Genomic DNA, 15,491 nt, shown 5'->3' on the forward strand with positions numbered 1-15,491 from the left:
GAATGAACATTTTTTCCCTTTCCTAAACTATTATTCAAGAAGCATGTTTATAAATTTCACTGAAGAAATTATATTTTTTATAATGTAATAGATGTGCTCCATCAAGTGGTTCTCTTATCTAGAAAACATCTTTTGCACTGCAGTCAACTACAAAACCCAAAACAGCAAAATTCAAATTTAAAGAAACACTCTAAGGGAAGCCTATTTAAACCCTATAACATTTAGAAAGTTCTCAGAGCCCCAAATACATTTCACAGAAATATAGTTTTATCGGTTTCGTGTAATGTGAACAAACCTACTATTCTCTAACATTTTGAGTAAATGATTGAACAGTCAATGCACAGTTGGATTACTAAATAAATTGCAAGTCAAGGAGTCTATATTTCTCATAAAAATAATTAAATTATAGGACATCATGGTCTTGGCTGTCCAATTCTATTGCCAAGATCTACTTGGCAAATTTTAAAACCAGTCCTGAATCCTGCTACTCCAAGTTCTTGATTATGCTTGCTACTATAAGATGTCTGTCCATGATTAAGACCCAAACCATAAAGTCTTGGGTGTTTAGCAGAATAACAGGGCTCATGTTTTTCCCAGGGGTATTAAATGAACATTCTGGAAGTGGACTACTAGGTCTAGATGGAGTAAATGTGATAAGGTTTGAATCATTAGCATCCTTTAAAGGAGGCACTGGAATTAGGTGACGATCTGAAAAGTGTAGGACATTGGCTGCAATAGGTATAATCCAACCATCCCTGAGAATTTGAACGAAGTAGACATTAGAGTGTATAGCCTGTTGGTCACCTGAGCAAGAACCTTGTGTTTGTTTGCATCTCATCAAATTCTTTTATGCTCTGATCCAGCCAATGAGCCAAAACTTAGGGCCCCAAAATGCTCATTTTGAACTTCTAAAACTCCATCCACAGTAGATCCCTCTCTGATAACTTTGTCCAACTGACCAGTAACTTGGGGTGGTGTCTGGTGGGACACTTGGCCACTGGACACACTCACTGGATACGGAGTGCCAAACATCGTCAGAGCTATGGCAGAGGGAGTGTCTACAGCAAAATAATTATTCATTTCAATTAGCATATATGTAATACAAAGAGCAGATGCTCCCACAAGATCATTCAGGGAAAGAAGATACTGCTAAGTCCTAGAAGAATTCTACACAAGCTTCAAATAAGAACCACAGCACACTCTCAAAGCCAACTCATACTAGCAGCTTCAGAGACAGAAGCAAGAGGTTGATTTCAAATAGAAAGCATCGTGAGCAACTTAAACAAAGAGCCACGAAAGTACCAACTAATAATCTTCCCATGTGTATCTCATGCGACTCCAAAAAGTGTTCTTTCTTTTAACATAAAGAGAGCTCCCATGGGGGCAAAGACGGCCAAGACCTCTAATCTTTCAAATCCAAATGAATAGACTGGTCTCGGTTTCCTCCTCATCACCCAGGAACTTATCAAGCATGCATCAAAAAGATCAAACAGTCAAGTAGGTATCGGCAGGGAAAGCTCCACCGTTACCAGAACGACATCACATCAGCAGGATGTCAGTACGTGTAAGGTTTACTGCACCAAAGAGCAAGATGTCCCAGGACTCCCACTCAGCTGCTACACGTCTAAACCTCTGTCATAACTTGCCAAAAAAAAAAGATCTTTGTGGTTTTCTTTTTTTTTTTTTTTTAAGATTTTATTTATTTATTTGAGAGAGAGAGACTGAGAGAGAGAGCACATGAGAGGGGGGAGGGTCAGAGGGAGAAGCAGACTCCCCGCCGAGCAGGGAGCCCGATGCGGGACTCGATCCCGGGACTCCAGGATCATGACCTGAGCCGAAGGCAGTCGCTTAACCAACTGAGCCACCCAGGCGCCCCCTTTGTGGTTTTCTAAAGAGATGAATGGTCCCCCACGATGAGGAGCAGCACTCTCCTGCCGGAAGATGCTCTGGGAGCTGGTTTTCCCTATTTGATTATTCCAACCTCCAGGGGTACAAACAGTTTTGTGATATTTTGTTAAAAAGTAAATGGAATTAAGATTTGAAACAGATCAGATTTGGGAATCTCTTCTTCAGAGTGGTCACGTGGTATACCCACTGTGGATCACAGACATCTGTAAAGGATACGTGTTCATAGACTTAACAACTACCTGAAATCCTAAGTGAAAATCACCTTTAATGTAGGAAATTTGTAACACATGCTCTTATGATAAAGCTCAGTGAGTCAAAGAATTACAAGATAGAAGAAAAATTCTGTACATTTACAGAAAGTGAATGGGTAGGCAAATAATATCGTATGTAAAATATAGTGACTCAAGAAAGGTTTAGGCTATATTTCACAGCTTATAAGCATTTTTTTTTTCTAACATCGCATTTTCCTAAACCCAAATGACCTTATTTTTTAATATAAGTATTTTCAATTAAACTATTTAAAGGTCCATATTTGATAACTATGTAATGATTTAAATTAAACATGAGTTTTTGGGACATGAGGTGCCCTAGTCATTCCCCTTAAGGTCCATGACCTTGAGCCCTAACCATCCTTCAGATGCATTCTTAGACTAAAAGCTCTTAACAAATTTCATCTTATTTCTAATTCAATGTCAGAGAATTAATGTGTTGACACTGGAATTATTAATCCCAGTATAATTAAAATGATATATATTTAACCACTTAATAGAACAAGGAGTGTGGATGGAGAAGAATCTAAGAACTAGATTCTCTAGCTGAAAGGAAAACAGTTATTTTGATCTCTATGCTAATTCAATCCATGGCCCCCAGAACGGAACTATGGGGCACTCTATTTCATTCTGTCTTTAATGAATCCGAACTGAGTAACTGGAACCAATAGCCACTTATTCACAAATGTAGTCTATTTCTAATTCTTGGCCAAATAAGCTCTCAGAAAGATGATTAAAAAAAAAAAAAATCTTAGCACCCATATATATATGACAAAGGTATTTTGGCTTGTGAAGAATGAATATAGCTTCAATTCTGGCAAGATTTTAGAAAAGATGAAAATCAGCATCATCCTTACAGGGAACAATTCCTAACCCCCTCTGCCCTGTTTGAAGAACAGTCACAAATCATTTTAAAGTCCTTGATCCCAGTGGTGAATTCTCACACTGTCCTAGGCTTTCTACTTTTTGGGGTTTGAAAACTCAATGAGATAATTTCATTCAGAATAAAAATGTGAGCACCCTGAACTTGGGAAGGAGCAAATGACACCATAGCACATCAATATCTTCCATTTGGTACCAGTTAGTACAGAGGTTAAGAATTTTTAAAAACAAAACCACAAAAGCAGGAAAGAGAGAGGGAGATGGCTAATTGGAAGGGGAAGGGTGATATATAGACAGTACATACACAACTCCGTACCTGCTCAAGCCCTTAATCTTCATGCAATAATGGTATTGGTAAGCTTCTGAAAACACTAATGGAAGTGAGTGTCCATGTAACATACCAAGGAAGGTTAAGGAGCATGATGGAAAGCTCATTTATCACAGATGCAGACAAACTTGGGTTCAATTGCCCACTCTGCCACTGGTCAGCTCTAGGACCTTAGGGCAAGCTATTCGTCCCCTTTTAACCTCAGTCTTGCCATCTGAGAAATGAGGCTAATAGCCCCTACTTTATAGGGTTATTGTGGAGATTTTATGAAGTCTCAGATTATGAGTGTTGGAAGGAGAGCCCATGGAGAAGGCAGACCACCCAGATTCTAGTCTTTGTTCAGCCACACACCAACTGTGCAACTTGCATGTGTGATGGAAATTCTCTGAGCCTCATCAGTTCTGCCTGAAGAATGCACAGGATTCTATTGGCTCGATTTTCCTCATTGTTCTATTTTCAAATCACGTGAGATAATTACATTTATAAATGGGAAAAAGACTGTTTTTAGGATAATAAGTATAGTAGAGAAGCAGTCTTTAAAGACCTTTTTTACTTTCAAAGAACCTGCAGACTCTTTAGGGAAAAAAATACATGAAAAAAAGCATATATTTACATTGTGTTCTTTCCTTTAAAAAGGTTTAATATTTGTTAATTAAAAGGCCTAATTAACATTAAAAGTTTTAATGCTTACTGAGATCAATTATCTTCACTTGTATCAGCTAAATTAATAAAAGTGAGATTAAATGGGTATTCATACAATATTTGTCTTGAAATCTCATATCCTGTGTTAAGACATTTTGACCCATCTAAAGAGAGGGACTTTAGTATTTTCCACTGAGAATGACTTTTTAAAATAATAATCTTAGGTGATTGTGAAGCCTCTTAGGTTTTAACTTTGAATTTCAAACACAGTAATCCTCCCTGCTTCTATACTAACTGCACCACACACAAAAAGCCCTTTATAATGAGGTATCATTATTCATAGATGCTCTTAAACAATGACTCCAAATCCGACTCCTTAAACAAGTATGTAAAGAGAAAACAGTCATTACAGTTTTTCAGAGGAACCTTAGAAGGCCTATTAGGATTGGTGGGGTTTCTTGAACATAATACAAGTTCTCTGACAGTGAGCTAAGAGCTAAAAAAACCCCCACAAAAAACAACAAAAAAACCCCACTATGCTTAAAAAAAGAAAGCTATTGGAGGTTATGATGCATTTGACTTATTTCAGGAATGCTTAAAATACTCATAAAGGAAAGATGAGTTGCTCAGTAGGTGCCTTTTTTTTTTTCCCTTGGGTGTGGGGAGGGCTCTCTGAAATATAAATGTCAACAAAAGAAAACCAAATATTCAGAAAGCTACTGAGTTTAAACAAGTTTTAATTCAGCCTTACAAGAAAACCCATGTCAGCCATGCTCATTTGCTCCTGCCACTCTTGGTTAATATGGTATGGGTTTTGCAACAGGTGGGAATCATTCATTCCTGCACCCATTCACCCAACACGTATCAAACACTTGTTACCTTGTCCCCCCACCCCCGCCCCGGTTCCAGAAGGAAAGCAAGCATACAAAGTTGCTCATCTCTTGAAGATCACATTCTAGAAGTGAGGGGAAATCAACGAATATGTATTTATGTGAGGTGGGGGGTATCTGCTAGACAGAAAATCAACCAGAGCCACTGTCTGAATACTACTGTGTGTCACAGAACCTGATTACAGATGGAATTTGTCAATAATTGGTCAAGAAGTCCTCAAAAAAACAAACAAACAAACAAAAAATTATCTTGCCCCAAACAGCAAAAGTTATTTGTTGAAAACATACTTAAAATCTAAGTACCGCGTTAGACATTTTATATCTATTATATTTTTGTTATGACACTTTGGGGTTTATTCAGAGGCTGCTGTAGATGCAGTATGGCTACAACATATTTGCAGCTCCTGCCATCAAGAAGTGGAGCCTATGTTGCCCACCTTAACCTGCGGTTTCATTAGTAGATGGTGGGAGAAGTAACATCATGGGGAGTCCCAGGGCCTCATTTCAACAAGAATGCAGCTTCTATCTTTGTGCTCTGGGGACCCTGAGGGTGCCATGCAGTGAGGAAGCTCGCAACAGAAGACCACTTGCAGGAAGATTCCAGACAATTCAGCTGTCCCAGCTGAGCTCAGGCTCAGGCAAACAAGCAGTTTCTGAGCAAATTTAAGTGAGATTGGCAGAGAAACCTCCCAGGTAACCCACACAGTCCATAGACATAATAAACCTTTGTTGTTTGAAGCCTCTAAGCTTTAGGGCAGGTTTTTATGCTGCAGTAGGCAGAGAAACAGAAGCTGCCTGTGTTCAGAGGCTCACAGCGAGAAAGAACAGAGCCAGGACTGCGAGTCTTGTCTGTCCGACTGCAGCCGCTAATCTTTGCAGCACTGCAGGTATAATTTTCCTGGAAACCCATTTCTTTATCATGAAAAAATGAGGTTGAAATAATCCATCAATTTCTACCATACTCAACATTTCTACGATTCTATGAATCTATAAGCATTTAGGTACATTCCCTGCCCATTCCCCTCCTCAAATAATCACACCATCCCAGCAATTTCCAGGATGAGAAGTTCTTACATCACTAGATTAAGCAATCTAACCTAAGACAAATTATTCTATTTCCAAATATGTAAAAAAAAAAAAAAAAAAGAAAAAAGAAAAAGAAAAAAGGTGGGGGGATTATAATAGCCACCCAGTACTGTTGTGAGGAGATGGAGTAAGGGGTATGAAATGCCTTTAGAGCACACAGAGAGTTATATTCAGTGCAGTGTAGCACAGGGTGTATGTGTGTGTGGGGGGGGTCTTAAGTAACATCCAAAGTAATACCCACTTAGGGGCGCCTGGGTGGCTCAGTCGTTAAGCGTCTGCCTTCGGCTCAGGTCATGATCCCAGGGTCCTGGGATCGAGCCCCACATCGGGCTCCCTGCTTCTCCCTCTCCCACTCCCCCTGCTTGGGTTCCCTCTTTGGCTGTCTCTCTCTCAAATAAATAAATAAAATCTTAAAAAAGAAAAGTAATACCTAATTACATTGCATCTGAGATTAAAGATGGTCCCCAATCCTTTGATGGTCCTTTCATTGAGAACCGAGGTCTAGGTTTTCTCTTTTAGGTTTTTTTGGAATTCTAAGCCACCATGTAAGAAATCCAACTTTTCTGAGATTATCAGGCTGGGGAGAAGGTCAAGTTAGTCACCTGAAGAGGTCACATGGAGAGACAGGATCGTTCCCGTCAGTCCAACCATCTCAATCCAAGTGACAGGGGTCCATGAAGCTTTGAGGGTGACAGCTTCAGCACCATGTACACAAGGGACCACACAGACAACAGCCTACTTCCACCCACCGACTCCCCAAATCATAAACGATCACATACTGTTAGCTTGTGGCAGTTTATTATGTAGAAATAGATAACTAGGACACACATTCTTCTAAGTACAAGAAAGACAAAATTCCTAAAATTTCTGTCTCAGTTAATAACTTCATGGCTGTTTGGGACAGATTCTCTGCCCCCCTTCCTCCCCCCACTGACTCACACACACACACACACACACACTCTGTCTCCTACATACAGATCTAAATCTACACAAACACATAAAATAGCATTTTCTTTTTATTAAAATCATTTTTTTAAAGATTTTATTTATTCATTTGAGACACAGAGATACAGAGAGAGAGAGCATGAGCAGGGGGAGAAGCAGAGGGAGAGGGAGAAGCAGGCTCCCCGCTGAGCCAGGAGCCCTATCTGGGGCTTGATCCCAGGACCCTGAGATCACGACCTAAGTCGAAGGCAGACACCTAACCGTCTGAGCCACCCAGGTGCCCCAAAATAGCATTATTTTCAAGTTACCTGATAAGCTCTGATCCATAGTGAGAAGTGTATTGTAAAATGGAGGATAAAATATACTAAAAATGACAGCAAACACAAATTTGACTATTAAACTCAACCATGAAACTTGCAACAGCCATGAATTAGGAACAAAAAATAAAAGACTATATATCTCTCATTGCTGAAAGGGAAAAAACACTACTACTGAAGGTATGTACTGTTTTCCTAGACACAAAGGAAAATTCAATGGTTCATTTTATCTGTGCCACTAGATAACATATAAAAAACGTCTGACATTAACAAGAACTCACAATTAGTTTTTACATCAAAACCAGAAACTATAAAAGAAAATGTTAAATGCAAACTCATAAATACAATTTAAAAAGCAAGAAAACATGGGACTTTTTTTTTTCTAAACCATATAAAAAGGGGTAGTTTCCTTAATATTAGAAAGGTTCTTACAAATTCATTAGAAATTGGGATACTGATATGAACAGGCAGTTTATAGGAAAAAATTAATGAAATGGCTTTGAAATATAGGAAAACACTCTCAGTACACTAGCTATTAGAGAATGCAACTTAAAATAAAAAATGATGCAGTGTTTTCAGATCTCTGACAGAGATAAAATAGATTTGATGACCTGGCATGTGCTGGTGGAGATAGAGGTACCATCCCGCTCATGTCACCGTGGATTTGGGTCTCCACAGCTCGTTGGCGGGCATTTCTGCAATAACTCTCCAGCATACACCTCTAGGACTCCACCCTACATAACTGTTTGCACACATTTGCAAATATATCTGTAAAGATGGTCATTCAATCACTGTAATAAATACTTTAGTCTAAAAATGGACAGTCTGTTAATGACTGGTAAAATATTAACATTCAAATATTGAAATTTTATTCAATGTTTAATAAATATAAGTATATACCAAATACAGAGAGAACTCTAATATTTATTCTTAGGTACATAAAGCAAAGTGCAAGTCAGTATGCTTTTTACTTTCTCATTCATATTAAAAAGGGGCATGGGTGTGTATATGCACATATGTGCGCAGGCATGTGCATGGAATATTTTTGGAAAGATTTGTAAGAAACAATATATCTGGGAAATACAACAGGAAAATAATATGGGTAGCAGCCTCATTTTTTATATAATTTTTCCTATTTATTTAGTTTTGCATTTTTACCACGTGCCATTATTTCTCTCTAAAATTAGTGGGGTGTGGAGAAATTCAATGATTTCCCAAAGGCTTCCAAATGATATGCAACAAAATAACTGTAATACCCAAATGCAGTATCTTGGGAGCTGGAGCTGTGTAGTTACATTCCAGAGAACCCCAGAATCCCCCAGAGTTACTTGGTACCACTGCAGAGTCCGATGGGGAGGCAAAGTGGTCAAAATTCTACCTTTCACCCTCACCAGCTTTAATCAAAGCATTCAGCTTTTATCTATTTTATACATTGCAGCTACACAAATGCTTTGAATGGGAAAATTCCACTATTAAACAAGTCTGGGAATTCTTGACATATAGGAATACAGTAACAACATATCCCTTAGCTGTCAACTGTGATATAAGACATAGCTGGCTAGTTTGATTTTAACCTACATCATTCCATGATAGCTGAAGGACTCTTTATAAATATATGCAGCTGACACAAATCATAGAGTCTTCTACTGACCTCTCTTGTTTGAAAGCATTCTGATTATGGCACAGTATCTATAAAAAGCATTGGCAATCTATTCATCAAATTTCCAAACAGGGAAAAAAAGAAACCCAAACAAAAGCAACAAATGTTTTGTATTTGATTCTTTAAGGTTTGCTGTGTTTTATAAAACAGAATAATTTCACATCTGCCTTTATAACTTTGTCACATTTACTGAGGAACCAATTGTGGGAATCTAGAACTTCATAGACTACAACTTGATGTTTTCCTTAATAAAAAGAGTTTTCAGGGTGCCTGGGTGGTTCAGTTGCTTAAGCGACTGCCTTCGGCTCAGGTCATGATCCTGGAGTCCCTGGATCGAGTCCTGCATCAGGCTCCCTGCTCGGTAGGGAGTCTGCTTCTCCCTCTGACCTTCCCCCCTCTCATGTGCTCTCTCTCTCTCTCAAATAAATAAATAAAATCTTAAAAAAAAAGTGTTTTCAGATGTGAAGTCTTGGCTGTTTAACTAGGGCCTATGCTTGCATCATATTCCTTTTCTAACCGCAACTAAATAGGTCTTCTTTCTCACATCACTTCTGGCTATCATTTACAATGTGTTGGCTCCAGTATTTTATTCCTGAATGCACAGCCTGCTTGTATGTCCGAGACCCACATCTGCTTCCTTAAGCAGAGTGCTCTGTGCAACAGAGAGCTTCTGTGGACACTGGTTTCTTCCTGTCTTCTGTAATTTGAGCAGGAGGATTTTATCCTGATGCTCCTGATACACACAACAGCTCAAATACCAGTCTCTCTAGCAATGCATAATTCCTATAAATTGTCACTCCCCCGCCTTATGTATAACATCCCTTTTCAGCCACATTTCTCCACTGGATTCTACTCAGAGGTCTAATAACTCCTGGAAACTGATCCTTTTCTAACAGTTGATCTTCATTTCTGGACTTAATTTTCATCACTATTACTCTTCCCTTGACCCCTTCCCATGGGCGCCCCCCGCTGTGACTTTTCCTTGGACATTCCTATGTGCAGGCTAACTGATGGCTTCACTTGTTCTAGGCTCCACTGAGATCCCAGATAAGATGACCTTCTATCCACCTGGAAGGAGAGGTCTCACAGGATTTTCAAACAAAATTCAAGTTTTGAAATTCTGTCAGGTCAACAATAAGAATTTAAATCCTGAATGTTATTCTATATGTACAATCACAAAGACTTTTTAAAAAATCTTATTTGACAGAAAGAGAGAGAAAGACAGCACAAGCAAGGGGAGCGGGGAGAGGCAGAGACAGAGGGAGAAGTAGGCTCCCGCCGAACAGGGAGCCCAACATGGGGCTCCATCCCAGGACACTGAGATCATGACCTGATCTGAAGGCAGACGCTTAACAGACTGAGCCACCCAAGCACCCTGCAAAGACTCTTCATTAGAAACCGAATAGATATTAATGGGGAACCTAATATTTGTTATCAAAAGTCCACAGCCAGAAACCATACTTTTACTATAAAATTAAAGAAATGGAAGTTTTCTCTACCATAAATTCTGGTACACTTGATTTTTGCAGTAATATTGACCAGTTCCCTAAACTTCACCAATCTATTAGGCAGAGCAGTGCCACGTAATTTGTAGGAATGGATTGAACTTTAATGTCTCCTCATCATTTGGAACTGAGCCATTGGAAATTTGCAAGTTATCCTGCTTTGTTGTTGTTTTTAGTAGATAGAGGGCAGGTAGGGGAATCAAATCATCAGAGGTAACCAGTCCCCTCTCTGAATAATTCTGGGAGAGGTCTTAACTGGATTATTAAAGAAGGCAACTAACAATAAGGATCACATACCTTCCTTATAGTTGTGTTAATATAATTGCATATGCACATCTAAACAATATAGTGAAGAATGGTGTAAAGGAGAAATGAACACCCTACAGTGAATCAATCTTTTTCAGAGTCAAAGCTGACATTTCAGCTTCCCAGAGGGAGAGTAGGGAAAGTGAGGGGCGGGGTGAGACTAAGACAGTCAGCAGGCTGTCTGGGAGAGGGAGGTGAGCTGAAGAGCTGTCACCTGAAAAGAGAAAGTAGGATACAGGGAATATTCCAGCAAACCAGCTGTGCTCTACTACTTTATACAAGCCAGCAAAGTCACTACTTTTCATCTCAAAAAATAACTCATCCCCAGAATACAATATTCTTCCTTAATTCTCAATTATCTACGTACAGTTTAGCATTAATCTTTGCAGTTGATAATTTTCAACAATGTCACTCCTCGGAAGCATCGAGAACACGGTTAATAAAAGCCAAATGGAATGATAACACAGTCATGAGTGATGTTAAAAATAGAAATGAGACATCCTTACAGAAAGTGTTCAAAATCCATACACATCTTTTTTTTTTTTTTTTAGATTTTTTATTTATTCATTCGAGACAGAGAGATAAAGAGAGCATGAGCAGGGGGAGAGGCAAAGGGAGAAGCAGGCTCCCCGCTGAGCCAGGAGTCAGACGTGGGGCTCGATCCCAGGACCCTGAGATCATGGCCCAAGCCAAAGGCAGATGCTTAACCATCTGAGCCACCCAGGCGCCCCCATACACATCTCTTATTAAGCCAGATTCCCAATGTCTCTGTAATCCTAGAGGGACAATTTTGGCACACTGGGAAGTTGCCTCATTTTTCTTATCTTCCTGAGAGGAACATATTAGCAAGATACCTACAAAGCCTCTTAAACACTGAACTGTAATTTTCAGCCACCCCCATTCATATCTTGAAGCCAGTACCTGAAACAGTACTCATATCTTGTCTTTGAAGTCTGGGAGAAGTTTAAATACCCAAAAATAATGTCTCTGTGAAAAAATTTAAAAATAAACATCCAGAAGAAATTTTGGTATCTTGCAAACTGTTGAATACATTACAAATCCTGATTTAGTAGTTACATTTATAATACAAAAGTCTTTTAATAAAATTTTCATTTTGGAAAATTTTTTAAAGATTTTATTTAACAGAAAGAGAGCAAGCGTGAGAGAGCGAGCACATGAGCAAGAGCAGAGCAGGGAGCCCGATGCAGGATTCGATCCCAGGACCCTGAGATTATGACCTGAGCTGAAGGCAGATGCTTAACTGAGCCACCCAGGTGCCCTGGAATATTTTTAGATTTTCTGAAAAGTTGCCGGCAGATTACAGAGTTTCCACATATTCCACACCCATTTTCTCTATTATTAAGATCTTACCTTCTGGTTCATTTATCGTAACTCATGAATCAATACCGATATACTCTTTTTTTTTAAAGATTTTATTTATTTATTTGACAGAGAAAGACAGCGAGAGAGGGAACACAAACGGGGAGTGGGAGAGGGAGAAGCAGACTCCCTGCCGAGCAGGGAGCCTGATGCGGGACTCGATCCAGGGACTCCAGGATCATGACCTGAGCCGAAGGCAGTTGCTTAACCAACTGAGCCACCCAGGCGCCCACCGATATACTCTTTTAATCTTAAGTTCATGCTGTATTCAGATTTCCTCTTTGGTACCCAGGGCCCGTTCTGCGGTTTTATTGCCACAGCAGGCCATCCAGGATACCGCAGAGTTGTTGTCATGTCTCCCTAGGCTTTCAGATGTGACAGCTTCCCAAACTCTGTTTTTGATGACCTTGACAGTTTTGAAGTAGCTCGGTCAAGTATTTTGTAGATTGTTCCTCAACTGGGATTGTAGAAATGTTTTTCCATGGTTCGATTGGGGTGACTGGTTTGGCGGAGGAAGACCACAGCAGTGATGTGCCATGTTCATCATTTATCAAAGGTACATACTATCGACATGACTTCATGATGTTGATCATGATCATTAGGCTCAGGGTTTTTCAGGTTTATCCACTGTAAATTGATCTTCCTGCCCTTTTCATAGAGTACTTTCTGGAGGGAAGTCACTAGCAGCCCACACTGCAGGAGTGGGGAGCTATGTTCCCCCTCTGGAGACTGGAGTAGTTATATAAATTACCGGTAATTCTTCTACAGGTGAGGTCTGTCTTTTCCCCCCTATTATTTATTCAGTCATTTCTTTATATCAGCATGGGTGTAAGGATATTTTACATTTTGTGTTACACACTCCAATATTACTCTATTGTGTTGTTCATATTGCTCCATATTTGGCCATCAGCAGCTCTTTCAGGAAGCTCTTGAGTCCCTATGGCACAACCCCATGATTGTGGGCTTTGTTTTCAGAACTTCCTGACTTTCTGGAAAAATCAGATGTTCCAAGCTCATGTTACATATTTCTTGCCTGTATCCTAGAACCAGCCATTTCCCCAAGGCATCTTATTTGCTTTTATTGGAGAATGGCATTAGAAACCAAGGTCTGGGTACCAAGTGTGCACTCTGGTACTGAGTCTGGTGGCTTCCAGGCTCTCCCCACTGCCTGAACAAAGAACTGTGTGTGAACTCACTAATGTATGCAAATATATGCGTGCATCCAACCAGATCTACACTGAGCTAAACACGAGTTCATGCATAGATCATTCTAGTCTTCTCTCTCTGCTTACCTAAAAGCTCTCACTCCAGCAGTGAGAAATTTGGCTCCCATGCACCACCATCCTTTCAAAATTATTTGCTTATAAGATTCTGTAACTTTCTCTCAAGGTCTATTTTCTATGGGGAGCCTGAGTGGATAGATACACAGACTTGAAAAAAACCTCAAAGATCATCGGGTTCATCCTCCCTTTTACATATGTGGGAATTGAAGGTTACATGACTTATCAAAGGTCATAAAACTAGTTGTGGACGTCTTTACAACAAAAAGCCAGGTGTCTTCTCATTAAAATTATTGAACATTTTAGGTTTTACAGTGATGCAGCCAAACATTCGTATTATAGATGAAGAAACTTAACATCCATGGCATTAAATGGTTTACATCGGGTTAATGACAGACTAAAAGACCATGGAAAATAGGAAATAATGACCAGCAAACCCTATACTTAACTGAAAAAAACATTAAAATGTTAACGATCAAAATGTAGTCTTTGGCTAAACTAGGAGTTCATATCGCCCTGTGTTAAAGACCGATATTGTAAGTAAATGTAAGATGATAGCTAGGGCGCCTGGGTGGCTCAGATGGTTAAGCGTCTGCCTTCGGCTCAGGTCATGATCCCAGGGTCCTGGGATCGAGTCCCACATCAGGCTCCCAGCTCAGTGGGGAGCCTGCTTCTCCCTCTGACCCTCTCCCCTCTCATGCTGTTTCTCTCTCGCTCGCTCTCTAAAAAATAAATAAAATCCTAAAAAAAAAAAAAAAAAGATGATAGCTAAAATATTTTGAAATAGATGATCCATGACTCAGTGCTGAAGGAAAGTGAATCCATTTAGGTAATTACAGAAATGCTCACTGAGATACAACAGTGTGCTTAAATTCTGCTCTTTCCTACGTAACAGGGAACAATATCATTCCAATGGTCCTGACACTCCTCACAATCAGTTATGAAGGAAATAAATGTTGATGTAGGTCTGCCAAAGTCAAGTGATCAAAGACCTACTGTTATTTGATTTGCATAGGAGTTAATATTCATGAAAAATAATATATTTCATTACAGGTAAGTGACTTTTTGGTTATTAGTATAAGTCATATTAGAAAGTACGAAACAGAATTTTTCTAGAAAGTAGTTTTTACAGCTTTATTCATAGTAGAATTTACAGAGGACATTTACAAAGTAATATAATTGAGCAACAGAAACCAAAATAAAAATTAAAATAGGGCGCCTGGGTGGCTCAGTTGGTTGGGAGACTGCCTTCGGCTCAGGTCATGATCCTGGAGTCCCGGGATCGAGTCCCGCATTGGGCTCCCTGCTCGGCGGGGGGTCTGCTTCTCCCTCTGCCCTCTTCCCTCTCGTGCTGTCTCTCATTCTCTAATAAATAAATAAAATCTTAAAAAAAATTAAAATAACATTTATTTAGCTCCTATGTCAGGCACTAAAGTTTTATATGTATTAGCTTATTTAGTCTTCAATGAAAATTATTTTCCTTATTTTTGTTTGAGGAATCTGTATCATAGAGCAAAACAAATCCAAGAGGTAAGGTGTGTGTATTCTAGCTTTTATTGAGTTTCAACTTTTCTTTTAAAATGAGATTTTAGGGCCCTTGCGTTCAGAGATCACCTCATCCAGGGGTTCTTACTACTACCTGCATGTTAGATAACTTATAGGACTAAAATACAATACCACTCTAGGACCTTAGATGTGGTTCTAAAATTTATGCAAAGATACACATGAATTTTTTTTTTTTTTTAACACTAATCACTGAGCCCCAATCTCAGGGTTTCCGATTTAGTAGATCTGGAGTAGATTCCAATTCGTTCTATTTTTTTTTAAGGTTTTATTTATTTATTTGACAGAGACACAGCGAGAGAGGGAACACAGCAGGGGGAGTGGGAGAGGGAGAAGCAGGCTTCCTGCCGAGCAGGGAGCCCGATGCGGGGCTCGATCCCAGGACCCTGGGATCATGACCTGAGCCGAAGGCAGACGCTTAACGACTGAGCCACCAGGTGCCCCATAATTAGTTCTATTTCAAAGAAGTGCCCAGGTGATGTCAGTGGCCTGGACACCACACTTGAAACCAACGATTCAGAGTCTTGAAT

General features: G+C 39.5%; 1 pseudogene; it reads right to left on the minus strand.

Annotated features, from left to right (window-relative positions):
- Positions 1 to 413: 413 nt before the first annotated feature.
- LOC118012867 lies at positions 414 to 3,398 on the minus strand (annotated as a pseudogene).
- Between the last annotated feature and the right edge of the window lie 12,093 nt (positions 3,399 to 15,491).

Source organism: Mirounga leonina, unplaced genomic scaffold (assembly GCF_011800145.1).
Source record: "Mirounga leonina isolate KUSES-001 unplaced genomic scaffold, KU_Mleo_1.0 Mir_152, whole genome shotgun sequence".
NCBI lineage: Eukaryota > Metazoa > Chordata > Mammalia > Carnivora > Phocidae > Mirounga > Mirounga leonina.